Below are 18554 nucleotides of genomic sequence, written 5' to 3' on the forward strand. Positions count from 1 at the left end.
AGGGAAAGGGCGAGCCATTCATGCCTGGAGAGCGGGGTACGCGTCTCTTCTAGTCACACCCGTCTGTCCAAGCACAGACCTGTGGCCAAGGGATTGTAAGGGAACAGTAAAACCACATCCCGGCACAGAATGGAGTTAGGGGAGGGCTAGCCAGTTCCTGCCACCTAAGAATCGCACGGTAAGAAGGCAATCATTCTTTCCTCTCCTTTTTCTTCCCTTGTTAGCTGAATGCTTATCACTTATTCCTGAGTATACCAAACCCCAGCCATCACACGCCCAGGACACTGTCAGAGGCCGTGTGTGCTGCTGTCAGTGCTTAAGAGGAATGTCTTTTTCACATGTTTTTTTTTTTTTTCCTTACATATTTGTTTACTGGGGAGGGGGGACTTGTGCTGTGCTGCGGGATATGTATATAAATCTGAGGACAACTTGGAGAAGTCAGTTCTCTCTGTCTCTGTCTCTATCTGTCTCTGTCTCTCCCTGTCTCTCTCCCCCACCTCTCTCTTTCTCTCTCTCCCCCTGCATATGGGTCTCTCTCTCTCTCTTCTCTCTCTCTTCCCTCTCTCCTCTCTCCCTTCTCTCTCCTCTCTCTCTCCTCTCTCTCTTCTCTCTCTTTCTCTCTCCCTCCCTCTCTCTCTCCTCTCTCTTCTCTCTCTTTCTCTCTTCTCTCTCTCCCCCCTCTCTCCCCCCTCTCTCTCTCCTCTCTCTCTTCTCTCTCTCCCCCTCTCTCTCCTCTCTCTCTTCTCTCTCTCTCCTCTCTCTCTCTCTCTCCCCCTTCTCTCTCTCTCCCCCCTCTCTCTCCTCTCTCTCCTCTCTCTCTTCTTCTCTTCTCCTCTCTCTCTCTCTCTCTCTCTCTCTCTCTCTCTCTCTCTCTCCTACCCCACCCCTGCATGTGGGTCCTGAGGATTGAACTCAGGCCGTTCAGCTTGGCAGGGCACCTTGACTCCATGAGCCATCTGTCTACGTTCATGAGGGCTCTGGCAAACCTCATAAAAGGAACAAAACACCCATATATTCACACAGAGCATAAGCAAGCACTGTCTGCAGACTCCAGAATAATAAGATATTTTACACATTGGACTTCGGGCTGGGGTGTTATTCTAGAAATCATGAACGCACCATGGTGGGGTCTCTTGCTCTGCCACAGCACATCCTTGGACTGCAATTTCTTCTTGTTTTATGTCTCCTTATTTTCAATGGTGTCATTAAGGCTGAGAATCTAGAATCCTGTTGTTTTCTGAGACCAGCTGCTGCCACCATGGCTAAGGCCACAACAACAGAGGGCTTCATAACCTGGGTTGATTCAGAATTCTCACAGCCTACCCGATTACTTCTCAGAACCAGAATCATTTCACTTCTTACGCTTTCAAGACAATTCTTCCCCTTTTTCTTTTTAAGTCAGAGAATTTAGAAAGGGTCCAAGCAAATCTGTCAGAAAACAGACATAGAAACAAATTGACCAAGACCAACGACCTCTGGTGCAAGCCCAAATTTGCCCTCCAGCCAGGGTACCCATCTCTGTTGAGCACCTAGAACTTTAATTTCACTCTTATGCTTTGAGATGGATCAAACTGCATTGTTCCAACCAGAGAGTTGTGGCATCATCTGCTAACCTCAAAATGCCCCATCCACCCACCCTCTCATAGACCTAGTCCGTGTGAGTGTAGGGCATCCTCGACATCTTTAGCTCACGTGAAAACACCACAATCTTACGGCGCTCACCTCTCACACTGTAGCAGAAGGAAGGTGTATGGTCTTTGAAGTGACAAAACCAGGATGCTATGGTGACCCTGTCTTCCTGTGAGTATGTATGGAAGTTTCCAGAAAGTCATACCTGCGATGAAGTTCTGCTAGGCTGGTTAGAACCTAATGATTATGGAAGGTTGGAACATTGTTTAGATCCAGAGTTAAAATTGTCTCACCAGACTCCAGAAGAGCCATCAGGTGCCCTCGATCTGTATCCAAGCTGGCATCATCTCTGGCCATCGGATAACACCTTCAGGTGTATTCTCAGCACAGTGCTGGTTTCTACCAGCCCAGAGGTAAGCCTGCCATCAGATACAATGGCAAACCTATTACAGCTTCCTGGACTTGGCCATGTTATCAGACTGATGTTTCTGTCCATGTACTGGGCAGATGCCCTGATTCATGACTTTTTTTTTTCATTGCCCAACTGCTTGGATGCTGGGGTGCATCATTTGGGGTGCTGGTATCCATGCTCCTGGGCCACAGTCTTTCCTGTGAAGCTCAGAATAAAACATATTTGTTCCATTTGAGATTTGAGCTGCATTCTTCTTGACAATTTGGAGCCCAGTGTGGGACCCTTGGTCAATTAACTATCCTGGAAAGTCTTCTCCTTAGGTGTGTGTGGGTGAGATGTTCCTGAGGCCCTGTCTTCCTCTTTGTTCTGCGCTCATGACTGGGTACAGTACTCTGACTTGGTAGCGGTCAGAGCATTCTGTCAGCGCATTTGTTTGCTAGCATTCGGCTGGCCTCTCACGGGGCTCCACCTGTGTCTGTTTCCTTTTCTGTTCACATTGCAACATTGCCTTCTGAAGTGTAGAAGTTCTATGAATGGCCGATCATCACAAAGATACAGAACAAAGAAACAAATAAGTTAATACACCTATTGGGAAATGTATCACTTGTGAAGAGGGAGATTAAAGAACAGGACATCGGTAAGGAAATGTTAGAGGATGTGTGGGACCAAAAGTAACTCCTGAGCCATGTTACTTCTCAGCTCCAATGTGGCAAGAAAGCCAATGCCAGAGCTGGATGCTCACGCCATGACAAAAGAAAGTTTGTAGAAGATAGTACGGATGTGATCAAGTGTTCTATAATTAAAGTAAAAATGAAAGGCATCAACAGAAAACCAAATCCTCACATTGTACTCAAAACAGGAAGGCTCTATATTTAATTTAAAAATGAAATTAGAGAACAAAGCTTTATATTTTTTAAACTTGTTTTATTTTTATTTATGTATGTGTATCTTTGTGTTATGTTCATGTGCATGCAGTGCTCTAGGTGACCAGAAGAGGGCAGTGAATCGCCTAGATCAGGAGTTATAGGTGGTTGTAGACCTCTATGTGGGCACTGGGATTTGAACTGTGGTCCTCTGGAAGAGCAGTAAGTACTCTTAACTACTGAGCTCTCTCCTCAACCCCAGATTTTATATTTTAATCCCTTAGAGAAGCTGAGTGATGCTCATTTTCAACGGCTCCCCAGATCTCCTACTTTCTTGAATCAAATCTTGTTTTAAAAATATTTAAAAATTTCATCGCCTTCATTTAAAAAAAACTTATTATTCAGTATAACTTGAATCTCAAAATTTGACAGGCTTTACATTGATGGAAACTTATTAAAAATTTCCCAAAAGAATGCATTTGGGAAGGGGGGGTCTTTCTGTTTCAGATCCAAACTCCTGTAGTAAAAAAAACAATTAAATTTCTCCCTGCAGGGAAAAAAAGGAGAGAGATTGAACTGGATTCACAGAATTAGATGACAGGGTTACTGTCATATACAAATGTTAAACTACAACTCATGCCTAGGGGCAGTGCTCAATCGGTTAAGATGCCTGCCATTCCGGACAGGGAATAACCTGACGTAATGATCAAGTATGAATGTCTGACTAAGAGGCAATAACTTGGAGGCTGAAGTCACCTGTCTTAGCTACTGTTCTACTGCTGTGAAGACACACCATGACCAAAGCAACTTCAAAGAAAGCATTTAGTTGGGGGTTTGCTTACTAGAGCAATAGCTGAGAGCTCACATCCTGATTCACAGGCAGGAGAGAGATGGGAGAGAGGGGGGAGGAGGGGAAGAGGGGGAGGGGCAGAAAGGGAGGAAGGGAGAAAGAACTAACTGGAAATGGCATAGATTTTTGAAACCTCAAAACCCACCCCCTAGTGACCCACCTCCTCCACATGAGGCCACACTCTCTAACCCTCGCTGAACGGTCTACCAATTGAGGACCAAGTAATCAAATATATGAGCCCACAGGGGCAATTCTCATTCCAACCACCAGAGTATTCTGTAATACAGTTCGCCAGGTTGAAAAACACAGTGTTCTGCACTTGTGTTTTGCTAATTAAAAGTAGATGTTATAAAGTCATTTCTTTTAGAGTCTTGTTTCCCCCTTTTGGTTTAAAATGAAAACAAGGTTTTATTATCCCACCGAGTCTGTGGTTTCTCAGAAATCTTGTACTTCATCTTTCTCTGTCACTAATACTGTTGGGTCTGTGAGAGGACGGTCTTGTTGGGAGGGAATTTAAAATGACATTGTGTTGTTATCGGGCTTCTCCAGTGTGACTATCTCAAACCCTATATATACCACAATATTACCACAATAATAGGGCAAATAAGATTATTAGCTACAGATACAATACTTTGAACATTAAAGATCAATATTTCCTTAATCTAGAACTGACCTTATCACATAAGGCAATGGCTATAAAATCATATGAGAAACAAAACAGCAATGACAAAACCCTAAAATAAAAACAATTAGGAATAAATTTAAGTACCCTAAACAACAAATAAATATATTGCTTCCTAAGACATGGGGAAAACATAGTTGGTTTAAACAATATGGTTCCTGCCTTAGGCTTAAGATGTCTGTTTCCCTTTCTCTGTGCTGGTGCTGGCTTTTTGCATAGTGTCGGACCGCACAATGTTGACAGTTCTGGGACAAAGGTCAAGTGTGCCACATAGCCATGGACCCAACAAGTGACAATGACAACCTGCTAAGCAAGAAGTATATAGTGGTGCAAAAGTGACAGTCTATTAAAGGGGTCATTAACCAACCTCTTTGTGATTAAATTTGAGCCCTGATTCACAGACAGGAATTCATGTCTGACACTGTGAACCAGATCAAAAGCCTGAGGCTCAGAAGGTTTCAGGTCCTATGGCTAGGTAGGGTGGAGGACCTACCACTGTTGTTTTCCTGAGTGAGCAAGTCAAACATTCTTCTCCATATTTGTGATTGCACACATAGGTTAGTGCTGGCCTTAATCTCGAAGCTCCTTCTCCCCCCTCCCCTAGGGGGCACCACTCAATGCAGACATCAATATCTGGCCAAAGTACTGAGAATACTGTCTTTGTGTGGGACATTCGTACAAATGCCCCCCCCCAAGTCTCCAGGACTGTCTTGGAGGAGGAGGTGAAAGGAATGTTAAGACCTGGGGATGGGGAGGATTGTCCCAGAAATACTGTCTCCCAGACATGACATGAGGTGACAGCAGCAGAACTCTCCTGCTCAGGACCCACCAGGGGATTGGTCAACATTACAGAATGGATGGGAGGAAGGGCTGTAAGGCCAGGACCTGCAGGGCTTCCAGAACGGAGGGAGACCTGCCTGGGATCAGTCAGCACTCCAGGACAGATGGGAGAGGGGCCCCTGACGCCAGAGCTGAGGAGCTTTGACAACCGATGGCTCTACAGGGGGGTGCCATTTTTCTTTTGGACTGTTGCTGCTGGCACATGGCCCAGGTGGGTAGACCCAAACATACATTCATGGAAGCATCACTGATTGAACTCAGTGGGTTATAAAAGGAACTTATCCAATGAAGGTGGGAAGAGGAAGCATTAGGAGGTGCCCCGGGGGAGCGTTTTGTGATCAAGATGTGTTGCATATATGTAAGGGATTATCGATGAAAAAATAAAAATAGTTTTTGAAAATGCCCGTTTCTCTTGTTTGTTCTTGAAGATAAACCTTTCCTGAATTATTTCAACTTTATGCATACTACTTATATCATATGTCCATGAAAGTATTTTTCAGGTAGAAGACGAGAAAAATAAAACGAGGTCACGATATGCTGATCCTAGGATCTAAGAGTCCCTAGTACCATGGGACTTAATGCATGCCTCCAAATGCATGGCCAGCAGGGGCAAACATTGGCAAGCGGTGATCACAGTCAAGTTAAAGATTTTATAATTGACTGATTAAATTTTTATGGTTGTGGAGAATTGGAATGATACAGATCCAGAGATTAAATTACCTTGGGCAGTCTTCACTAGCCTTGATGGCTATGCCCCCTCTTGAGTCTGACCACCAGCTTCTACCAACTCAAGTGCCCTGAACGTCATCAGGTAGCATCTAAGGCCCATATCAGAGATTCCCCTGTTTTGCTTGCCTGCCTGCCTGCTGTCCCCACCAGTGTGCTTACTAAATGCTGCTGTGACCATGAACATTCTGGTAAGCACTTCCATGCTTTCTAGGGGCCACCTGAGTCTGTGTTCCAGGGCCCCAGTCACTCCTAGTTGTCTCAGAATAAACCAATTCCTACTCCCTCTGGGCTGAGCGCTGTTTTGTACGGACACCAGTATCCAGTATTTTCCATATTCGATGAGGTAGGGAGTAGCAGTGCCAAGATCATGGAAAATGCTTTCATATAAACAACTGGCTTTTGAATCCCCCCCTTTTTTTTTCTTCTATGGGAAATAATGACAGGCCATTATTAGTTAGAAATAAGGCATCGATGTTACAGCATCTTTATTACTAGAGGAGCTCTGTGATCAAAGCAGACCAAGACACTGTGAGGGAAGAAGAAAGAGGGGGAGGAGGAGGAGGAGGAGGAGGAGGAGGAGGAGGAGGAGGAGGAGGAGAAGAAGAAGAAGAAGAAGAAGAAGAAGAAGAAGAAGGAAGGAAGGAAGGAAGGAAGGAGGAGGGAGGAGGAGGAGGAGGAGGAGGAGGAGGAGAAGAAGAAGAAGAAGAAGAAGAAGAAGAAGAAGAAGAAGAAGAAGAAGAAGAAGAAGAAGAAGAAGAAAGAAGGAGGAGGAGGAGAAGGAGGAGGAGGAGGAGAAGGAGAAGGAGGAGAAGAAGAAGAAGAAGAAGAAGAAGAAGAAGAAGAAGAAGAAGAAGAAGAAGGAGGAGGAGGAGGAGGAGGAGGAGGAGGAGGAGGAGGAGGAGGAGGAGAAGGAGAAGGAGAAGGAGAAGGAGAGGAGGAGGAGGAGGAGGAGGAAGAGGAAGAGGAAGAGGAAGAAGAAGAAGAAGAAGAAGAAAGGAGGAGGAGGAGAAGGAGGAAGAGAAGAAGAAGAAGAAGAAGAGGAGGAGGAGGAGGAGGAGGAGGAAGAGGAAGAGGAAGAGGAGGAGGAGGAGGAGGAGGAGAGGAAGAGGAAGAGGAAGAGGAAGAAGAAGAAGAAGAAGAAGAAGAAGAAGAAGAAGAAGAAGAAGAAGAAGAAGAAGAAGAAGAAGAAGAAGAAGAAGAAGAAGAAGAAGAAGAAACAGGTCCAGTGCTTCCACTCGAGGAAGAGAAAACAGGTGTCACGAGATAAGCACATGACATTCAAGTCCAGATGGATGTCTGAGAAGAAAAAGGAAAACACAGATGTTTACTGAGCTCAAAGACAAAACCTTAACATGAGGGGTTTCCCAGCTAATGGGGACAGATACTATAATTGATATCAAGTTCATTTTCGAGATAGCATATTAAAATGAGAATTGTGAAGTGGCTCATGATCTGTAGGCATGAGCTTCTTTACGAGGCTCTTGGCAGCCCGCAGCTGCCAATGTCATTAGAGTGTCCGTCTGACCTAAAGGAAATTACCACCGCGCAGCAGCTGAGTTCTGGAGACCGACGGGAAATGAGGGAATGTAAAATCATCAGTGACGACTCTACAGAATAGAATACAGGGTCTCCTCCACAGGACGCACAGGGGCTCATTCATCCTCACTAAATCCCCTCTTCAAAGTCATTGCCGAGTTCTTCTTCCAAGAACGAGACTGGATTCCCTTTTGAGTCTTCAAATAGATGGAAGGGCGGGGGAGTGACACCCCCCCCCACTCCCCCCCCCCCCCGCAGAGCTGCCACTGCTAATTAGTGTGTCTGCGCACCACTTCCTGCGCACAGCGCTGCCCAACCCTGCCAAGCCCTGCGGGGACACACAGACAAACAGTGTTTACAAGCCCACATGGCCCCGTACACTCCTCAGCTCTGCTCAGTAGGCACAGAATTCATTCTCTATGCAGAGAGAACTTCACCTAAACTTATCTTGGAATGATGGCTAAATTCTCTGCTGGACGTAAAAATTTTACGGCAGGAAAAAAACCCAACAACTCCGTGAGGAGAATTATCAAGCAGAATAAATTAGAAACAGTGAAAACACTCCTGTTGACTTAGCTCTGCACGCGTCTGCTTTAATTCAGTGTCATTACACATCCACCATTGTTACGATGTTTCTCTTTCTCCGACACTGGCTGGCTCTAGGGAAAAAGATGGCCTTCTGAGAGAACAGCCGTAGCATCATTTCACACTTCCCAGATTGGGATTCTTTCTGTAGAAGATTATAAATTCAGTCATGAGTTATATTTTTTTTGAAGAACTCTTTCAGCTTCTTTTAAGGTAATTTATTTTTAATTACGTGTGTACATGTGTCTGTGTGGAAGAATATGTATACTGTCCCGAGCTGGAGTTAAAGGTGCTAATGAACCACTTGACATGGATGCTAGAAACCCTCTGCCTTGTCTACTTAGAAGGTAGATACTGCCTGGGTTCTGCAAAGGGTCTCAAACAAGACAGGTTTTTTGTTTATTTGTTTTTTGATTTTGCTTTTAAACCGAGAAGCAGTATTTCTACCCATTTATGGTACACCAGATGTCACACAATAGATCTATCAGAAAGGGAAGCAGTTTCATTTCTGTGAACACCAGCCATGTGTCAGTGCAGGCACTTCTGGTGTTTCTCCATGTTAATTTTTCATGGGTCTTGATAGCCATGCCTTGACCTGCTACATAGTGGAAACCCAAACTGGTTCCTCCTCTCATGTCCGTTCCCCATGTGGTTCCTGTCTTCTCTCCTTTCCTTCCCCACCTCCAGTGACCACCATTCTCCCCCGTTCCCGATCTTCTACGAAACCAATTCTTCAGTGTCCACTGACCAGTGACACAGGTGCCATCTGTCTTTCTGAACCCGGCTGTTCTCATTTGACAGAGTGGCCTCCTATTCTGCTCTTGCGTTAACAAGTGGCATATCATTACTGCTCATGGCTGAGAAATAGCCCACCATTTATATAGAACACATTTTCTTTTACTTACTATTTTTTTTAATGCAGGCCTTAGTGTAAGTATGTATACCACATGTCTGCTGCCCACAATGGCCAGAAGAGGCCATTCGATCCATCAGAATAGAATTAACAGATGGTTGTGAGCCATCGTGCAGGTACTAGGAAAGAAACCCTGGCCTTCTGCAAGAGCAGCAAGTGTTCTTAACATCTGAGCCATTTTTTTCACAGCTCCAATGTTGGCTTACAGTTTAAGGGTATAGTCCACTGTGGTTGGGGAGTCATGGCAGCAGGTACATGGGGGAGCTGGCCACATTGGCAGCCAGGAAGCAGAGAGTGGTGAGTGTTGGCATTTCCCTTTTTCTTTGGTTGAAGATCCTACTTCATAGAATCCTGCCACCCACATTCCGGTGTGATTCTTCCTAACCTAGTTAACTAATGAGTGTTGGGGTTCAACTCACTCTCTCCTTCTTGTTCAGCCTTGAACCTATGTGGTTCTGTTAATTTGACAATCAACCTTAAACATAACAGGGGCCCATAAACCAATTAAACGTGTAAACTACTAAACATCTTTTTGTAGAATGCATTTATAGTTTCCCATGGGCTCAATATCACTGGTTATTGACTTAACCAACTGACTCACTAAACAGTAAAAGGAACTGACTCACTTTGCCCAGTATCATTTACCTCCAACCCACAGGCCCCTGCTTCCACCTCAATGGGAAAGGTGCAATGGGAGACAATTAATTCTTCATGTAATGACTTGAAGTTTTCCTTTGGAAATGTTTGGCGATATGTTTGAAATCTATGACACAAACTACTTTTGTCAGATAGTTAGAGCAGTGGCCTTCTGTGTGGACATGGCAAATCTCTTCCCAAGAGCATGTTTCTCCTACACTATGTGGAAACACTGAGGGATTGAAGCCTGACTTCGGTCAACAGGTGGCCAGCATATTACCAATAGGCCTTGACCGGCCTCCTGTTCTCGTAACTGAGCACCACACACTCTAATATATGTAGCACAAAGTCCTGAGACTCATAGTTCTGGAGCCTAGGATGTGAAGCATGTGGAGCTGGCATGTACACCACGGACAGTGAGGACCATAGTGTCACATCATAGCAGGTGAGGAGATCATGTGACAAGACTTCTTATAGAGCCACTAATGGCATCAGGGGGCTCCCCCTTGTAACATGGCTTCGTCTGGACAGACTACCTCCCAAAGGTCTCACCTCTGAACACCACCAACACCTGACTTTGGAGATGAAGTTTCTAATGCTGAAGACTGGGGATCCACGCAGGCCTTACCACACACAAGTAAAACGACTGCCTATTTGCTCTTTTAATTGTCTGTTTCCAGAAATATAGGCTGAAGGGCCCAGAGAGCTTCTAGTCTTTCCTTTCTGACTTCAGCTTGCAGGAGTATGTTTCGTTCCTTCCTCTGACTAGAAGGAAGTTGTAGCTGTCAGGGAGACAGTGTGTGGGAGGGGACCCAAGAAGAGAGGTGCAAACTAGATTCTAAGAAGATTCACAGGGTGGGTTCAAAGAAGTGCACAGGAGACATTTCAGGGATTGGGTGAGCTAAATGGACCGCAGGTGTGGCTGTTTGGCGCTCACCTGAGCTACCCCACTCCGTGCTCTGGCAGCACCCACAGTTTGCGCATGCTAGCACTGCAGCTGTAGAAATCATCTACATGCACAAATGTCAAAGAATGTGGTTTAGTGAGCCGGAATTCCATCCAGAGGGACCCCTATGGACTCAGAGGGAACTCAGAGAGTACCACAAAAGGCTTAGGCCAGTGAATTTAAACATCTGAATGAAGCCATTATATCAGAAAATTATATAGGCAACATTGTCTCAAGAGATCCAAATTCCAAAGAAACATTGTGAAAGGGCTTTCAAAGGCTCCTGAAAATTTGCAGGGTGTGCAGGTGCTGCTAAGCCCCGCCCCCCCAAACTGAGGGCTTTTCAAGGAAGAGCAGCTTCCGACAGCACAGAGAGGCTCTGTAGAATAGAGGGTGGAATGGATCAAAGGGAGGGAGGTTGGCCAAATGGTGGACCATCAATCTACACTGTATGAAAACAATTATGTCACACAGATATACAATTATATGAAGAAATGAAAAAATATATCTCTTTTTCTGAAGGTTACACAAAGATCTGACACCGTTCCCCAGACTGATACATTTAATATAATTGTGGTCAAAAGTCTGTGAACATGTTTACACAACTTGGCAAAGTTTATTTTAAAGTTTGAGGGAAGGAGGAGACATCGCAGATTAGCTAAATGAATCATCAGAGGAAGGCCACATGTTACCATCCCTAGCGGTTAGCACATAATTGTCATGAAACAAATAGATAAACACAGCCAAAAACATATGGGTATGAATAAAAATGTAATTATTGAGGCTAGAGAGGTGCTTCAGCAGTTCACAATGTCTCTTAGTCAGGGGTTCTATTCCTGAACAAAACATCATGACCAAGAAGCAAGTTGGGGAGGAAAGGGTTTATTCAGCTCACACTTCCACATTGCTGTTCATCACCAAAGGAAGTCAGGACTGGAACTCACACAAGGGCAGGAACCTGGAGGTAGGAGCTGATGCAGAGGCCATGGAGGGATGTTACTTACTGGCTTTGCTTCCCCTGGCTTGCTCAGCTTGCTTTCTTATAGAACCCAGGACCACCAGCCGAGGGATAGCACCACCCACAAGGGGCTGGGTCCTATCCCCTTGATCACTAATTGAGAAAATGCTTTACAGCTGGGTCTCATAGAGACATTTTCTCAAGGAAGGCTCCTCTCTCTGTGATAACCCCAGTTTGTGCCAAGTTGACACACAGAACCAGCCAGTACATAATGTTTGCTGTTTTTGTGGAGGGCCTGGGTTCAGTTCCTAGCACCCACATAGGATGGCTCACAAGTACCTGTAACTTCCGTTCTAGAGGATCCAACATCCTCTTCTGGCTTCTATGGGCCCTTGCACATGCGCACACGTGCACACGTGCACACGCGCGCGCGCGCGCGCGCGCACACACACACACACACACGTATGCACTTTTAAAAGTCCCTTATAAGATAATCACGTCAGGACACTAGAGAGAAAGTTCAGACAGACGACACATTCTGCTGCCCACAGAAGTGACACTCTGTTTCAATCTACTGACACATGGATGTGCAGAAATGGAGGAAGGACAGACATTACCTGAGAGCAGCTACTCTAGAAGGGATAAGACAGATGCACTCACTACCATCCTGGTGGCTGTGACAAAGTACTCCACAAAAGCTCCTTAAGGAAGGGCTTATTTTGCCTCATACTCCAAGGATACAGTCCATTGTTGTTGTGGTGGTGATGGTGGTGGTGATGGTGGTGTGTGTGTGTGTGTGTGTGTGTGTGTGTGTGTGTTGGTCATGGCAACAGACGCATTAAGCAGCTGTCACATGGCATCCACGGTGACGAGACAGGGATGGATGTTGGTGCTCAGCACAGTTTCTCCTTTTAATTCATTCTGAGAGCCCAGGACATGAGAAAGTGCTAGCTAGATTCGGGGTGTGTCTTCCCATTTCAGCTAACCCAGTCTAGAAGTTCCCTCTGACACACCCAGAGGCTTGTGCCTTGGGCAAGTCTAGACGCAGTTCAGTTGACATTATTGGCCAACACACAAGGGATGACTCCTGTGCTAAAGCTTTGAACCTTCCCGCCAACCACTTTTAACAATTACATGATTTTTCAAAATAAAAAAAAATCCTCTAAATTTTTATGAAACTTTGTATATTTTAAATTTTATTCCTTTATTTTATTGATGAGTTGGCTTAGAGTCAAGGCTTTCTCTACACCCAAATCCTGGCAGGGGGGGACCAAGGGGAGATTTTTAAACTTCTTTGGGTCTCTGTTTTCTCACCTACTAAATGGGTCTAATGACTACTCATGTTGGTTTCCTTTCTACAGCTGTAATCAAGATACCTAGAGACCAATTCTCAAAAGTACAGATTTGTTCTGGTTCCTGGTTTCAGACTTTTCTCACCATAGTCCTTGGCTCCTTCCACCAAGGTACCTGTGACGTAGGACACGATGGGTGGGGGAACATAGGGCAAGGGTCGGCTCATGAAGGACAGGAAGCAGAGGCAGGGGGTGGGGCAAGGATCAGGACTTGCCTTCAAGAGCACCCCTCATGGTGATCTTCCTCCAGATCTGATTTCTGTGCTGCTCTACATGAGCCCATGGGGTGTTATAAAAATTATTAAAACTCCTGCATGCCTTAAACCATTTATGTTCCCAGATGAAACACACACATGCAGCCTTTTTATATTTTTAAATATGCCGTAGGCAACACACCTGCCTACCCTCCATGCTGTTAGAATTCACCTGCTATCCATAACCCAAGTTTCATCTGGTTTTATCTGGGCTGTTCTTAGCTCCAGCCAGGCAGCACACTGGGCCACATTCTCTCATTCCTTAGTCCATGGAGGCGCTCTCTCTCTCTCTCTCTCTCTCTCTCTCTCTCTCTCTCTCTCTCTCTCTCTCTCTCCTTCCATGGTGGCTCTTTCTGCTTCTCTCAAGCCTGCCAAATCTTTACCCCACCTATGTCTCTTCTCCCCAGTTATTGGCATCTTTATTCACCAATCAGAGTTCTCTCATTGTCTCAATGGCTGACTCTCTCATCTTTGAGGCAAACAGTTTAGGGGGCCCCAGATTAGCATTTGAGTGCAAGCAGCATTGGGCCAACCCACTACAATGGGGGTGGGCATTTCTCTGGTGCCATCAGCAAGATCCTGTGAGTTAAAGATGGCCTGTGCTTGGAAGTGATTTCTGGTGACTTTCTTTGGACGTTGGGGTCCCACAGGAAGAAGGTAAGTATCTGGGAGGTGTGAGGTTTCCAGGTGGTGCCTCAGAAAAGAGTTTATGGATTCCTAAAGGTAATGGGGTAGGATGAAATAACTCTCGTCTATGAAAACGTGCTCACATGCTTGTCCACTAAAGAGTTTCCTCCGGGCAGGTTAAAGCTATCTATCCCGTTACCAGGATGGCTTTTTACATTGTGACTCTTCGCCACACACCAGATTTGTCACATGGCTCCATACCCTGGTTCACAGGGAACAGACACTGACACATACAAGAATGTGGGTTTGAAAGATCCATCTTCTCATTTTGGACTGTCGCTGCGACAAGCATCTTAACCTGAAGCAGCTTGTGGAGGAGAGCATTGGCTCACATAGTCCAATCACAGTCCATCTATGAAGGAAATCAAGGCAGGAGCTCAAGCAGAGGCCGGCTCCGGGGAAGAGCACTGCTTACTGGCTGGCTTCCGCTGGCTTGTTCATCCACCTTTCTTTTTCTTTTTTTTCTTTTTTTTCGGAGCTGGGGACCGAACCCAGGGCCTTGCGCTCTACCACTGGACTAAATCCCCAACCCCCCACCTTTCTTTTATAGCCTAGAAAACCCCCTGCCCAGGGAAGGCTGTGCATTAATAATTAATAAGAAGATGTTTCCACAGGTCTATCTGACGGAGGCAGTTCCCCAACTGAGCTTCCCTCTTCCCCAGTACGTCTAGGTTCCTGCCAACAGGATGGACCTAGCCAGGACAGCCATTAAACATTATTATGAGAATTATCTTTTCCCGATAACGCATGCTGGGAGAGATAAAGCCCACCTGATTGCTTAAGACCTGGGACACGATGTTTGCAGTCTGCTGGCAAACTGTCAAGAAAACCTCGGCTCTGCGTGTAGCAAGACAAAGCCTTTGCGTGTTAATTGGTGAATTTAAACACTGAGCCTTCAGATTTGTACTCTGCTGGTCTGATGTCTTCCTTTTCCTATCCTTGTCATAGTCAAGTTTTTGGAAAAGAAAATCTCACTTAGAAGTATTGCAAAGGTAGTGCCGTGACCGGGCTCAGAAATAAAAGTACTTGCCCCCTGCCTGCATCCCACACAGTGGAGAGAACAGATTCTTGCAAGTTGTCCTCTGACCAATAGATGTACTCCATGAAACACACACAAACACACACACACACATATACACACACACCACACATACACACACATACACACCACACCACACCCACCCACACACACACACCACACCACACACACATATACACACACACCACACATACCACACACACACATACACACACATACCACACTACACCACACACACATACACACACACACCACACACACACATACACACACACCACACCACACACACACATACACACACACACCACGCCACACACACACATACATACACACACACACCACGCCACACACACATATACACACACACCACACATACCACACACACACCACACCACACCACACACACACACACCACACACACACATACACACACACCACACCACACACACATACACACACATACACACACACCACACCACACACACATACACACACAGACACACACCACACACATATACACACACACCACATCACACACACACATAAACACATACACACTACACACACACACCACACATACCACACACACACATACACACATACACACACACCACACCACACACACACATACACACATAAACACATACATACTACACACACACCACACCACACATACCACATACACACACATACACACACATACACACACACACCACACCACATACACACACACATACACACACATAAACACATACACACTACACACACACACCACACATACCACATACACACACATACACACACACACCACACCACATACACACACACATACACACACATAAACACATACACACTACACACACACACCACACATACCACATACACACACATACACACACATACACACACACCACACCACATACACACACACACATACACACACATACCACACCACACACACATATACACACACACCACACCACACACACACATATACATACACATACCACACCACACACACACATACACACACACACAATGCCACACACACACACACACACCATATAAATATATAAATATTCCTTAAAGCCTGAGAACTATTTCAAGTCCACATGTATAAATATTTAACTTTGGTGTGCTAGAAGCATTGGCTTCTCAGTAGAATTATTGCCCTGTAACGGAACTAAGCTTCAGAAGATTGACCGAGAAATTCAGTTCACACTTCAGGTTCTGACAGTGCATAATTTCAAGCTGCATATATTGTTAGCATCCAAAAGTAGCACAAAAGCTGAGAAAAGATAGATCATGAATGTGGGCTCTTTTCTTCATTCTAAGCGAATATATGTAAGCCTTTGGAAATGGAACCGCTGTACCAGGTGGCGCCTGCTCTTGTTACCCTCACTCTCTCTCTGCCTCTTACATTTCCGTCTCTTCAAATCATTTGTGGGAGAGATAGAGAAAAACAACCTCCTTTGATAATCCAGAGGGAAAAAAGGTTCCTGAGAAGAAAAGCGTCGATGTAATGAGTATTCATCCACAGAAAGTAAACACAGGCACACTCGTGTAACTATTCAGACAGTGGGTACAGTTGGGGCTGAGGGCTTTGTTCGCAGTCACGCTAAGGTGGAGAGCAACAGAGGTACACACACTGTTAAGTGTTCAAAATTACACTCACCAATGCGTGAGTGTGTGTGTGAGTGTCTATGTGTGTTTGTGTGTGAGAGTGTGTATGCATGTGTGTATGTATGTTTGTATGCATGTGTATATAGGTGTATGCACTTGTATATGTGTGTACACATGTGTATATGTATGTATGTGTATATGTATGTGGGTATTTATGTGTATGTGTGTTTGCATGTGTATGTATATATGTGTGTGTGTGTGAGAGAGAGAGAGAGAGAAAGAGAGAGAGAGAGAGAGAGAGAGAGAGAGAGAATGAGAAGTGAGACCATGAGAAGGAGAAGGATCTCAGGGTGGGGATGGGACCCAGTAGAATACAGATGACAAGAAGGTTGAGTGGGTTTTGGGGACATGAAGGGGACCACCCAGAGAAACACTCTATGACAGGGGAGGTGATTGGGGAGGAGACTGATAAGAACAGAGTGTGCTTGAGATTGACATAATGAGAACTGGAGAGGTAGCTCAGTGGTTAGGACTACTTACTGCTTCCGCATAGGTCATGAACAAGGATCATCCCGCAATCAAACAGTGGCTTAGAACCATCTGTAACTCCAGTTCCAGGAAACCTGCTGTCCACTTCCGGTCTCCATGGGCGCTGAGTATATTCACACGGCCCACATACATGTACGCAAGCCAAGCACAAATATGTATGAAATAAAAACAACAAACAAACCTTAGAAAGAAATGGCCATAATGAAGCACATTACTCTGCATGCTAAACGAAGGAAGAAAAAACCTGATGTAGAAGAAAAATGGCTTAACAACAACAACAAACAAACAAACAAAAACCCCAAAATATAGTTACAGCAAAAGCTCCTGGCCTGAGTTCAGTTCCCAGAACTCACATGAAGGTGATGGAGAGCGAGGGGATTCTGTTACCTGACACATACGACGCCTTAACCTTACGTTACTGTCCAGATGTTTGTTGGGACCATAGCTCTGTTTATCTACAGCGAGTCATGCTCATGTGTGGAATCTTTTCCTGGCCACCGTCCTAGAAGACTTCTGCCTAGGCAAAAGATGCAAATGTGCCCTTCATTTAAATACTGTGAACTTTAATGAAATTTGATGATATGCAAAACGGTAGGCTAAATTCAATTATCGAAACGTCTCATATCTGTGATGTGGCGTTTAACTTACTACAGGTATTACTGGACGTGAGAACGTGAGGTGATTTCTGAAAAATCTGTTGTAACTTCTAATGTTTATATTATTAGTCTGATTAATATACCTTAACATTGAAAAGTGTTAGTGGGATGTTAGTTCTTGGACATCTGTAGAGGTTCAAGGGACAAAATGGCAGGACTAGTCTCAGGGGCCCTCTCTTCTGACATGGCCAATTATCTCAGTGGTCCTTACCCCTGGCATGGTCAGCCCATGTGGTCATTGCCTCTCTGCATGACCCTGGCCTTCCATCACCTCCAACTTGGCTCTTCCTGCTGTCAGAGGAGCCAACTTTGGTGCGAACTGGACCACCATGTTCCTATGTTCTGGTTCCCACATGTTTGCCTACTGGGATGGGCTGGTGGGAGAAAGCAGCCTAATATTTGGTTCTTTCAGAGCATTCTCTTCACAGATGCTGTTAAAGAGAAAAAAGAAAAAATAATACTCCTGCATTTGTTAATATGGTGGTGTGGCTTGGATGTGATCTGTCCCTCGAAGGCTTCTGTGATTGAACTCTTGATCCCTGGGCTCCAAAAGTACCTGTTTGGAAGGTTGTAGAACTTTCAGTAGGTAGAAGAAGTGAGTCACTGGGTAGTGGGCCTTGACATTTTATAGCCTCTCTACCTGTAAGCGGTCTCGCTTCCTGACTGTCGACACCACAGTGTGAACAGCTCCCCAACCCCACCCCACCCCCACCATGCACCTTCCACTCTGCCTTCCCCGCCATGATGGACTGTACCACTAAACTCAGAGCCAAGGTAAACTCTTAGTAGCAGGCTCCTGTCAGTTGGTCACGGTG

The sequence above is a fragment of the Rattus norvegicus genome, chromosome 17 (genome assembly GCF_036323735.1).
Source record: "Rattus norvegicus strain BN/NHsdMcwi chromosome 17, GRCr8, whole genome shotgun sequence".
Taxonomy (NCBI): Eukaryota; Metazoa; Chordata; class Mammalia; order Rodentia; family Muridae; genus Rattus; species Rattus norvegicus.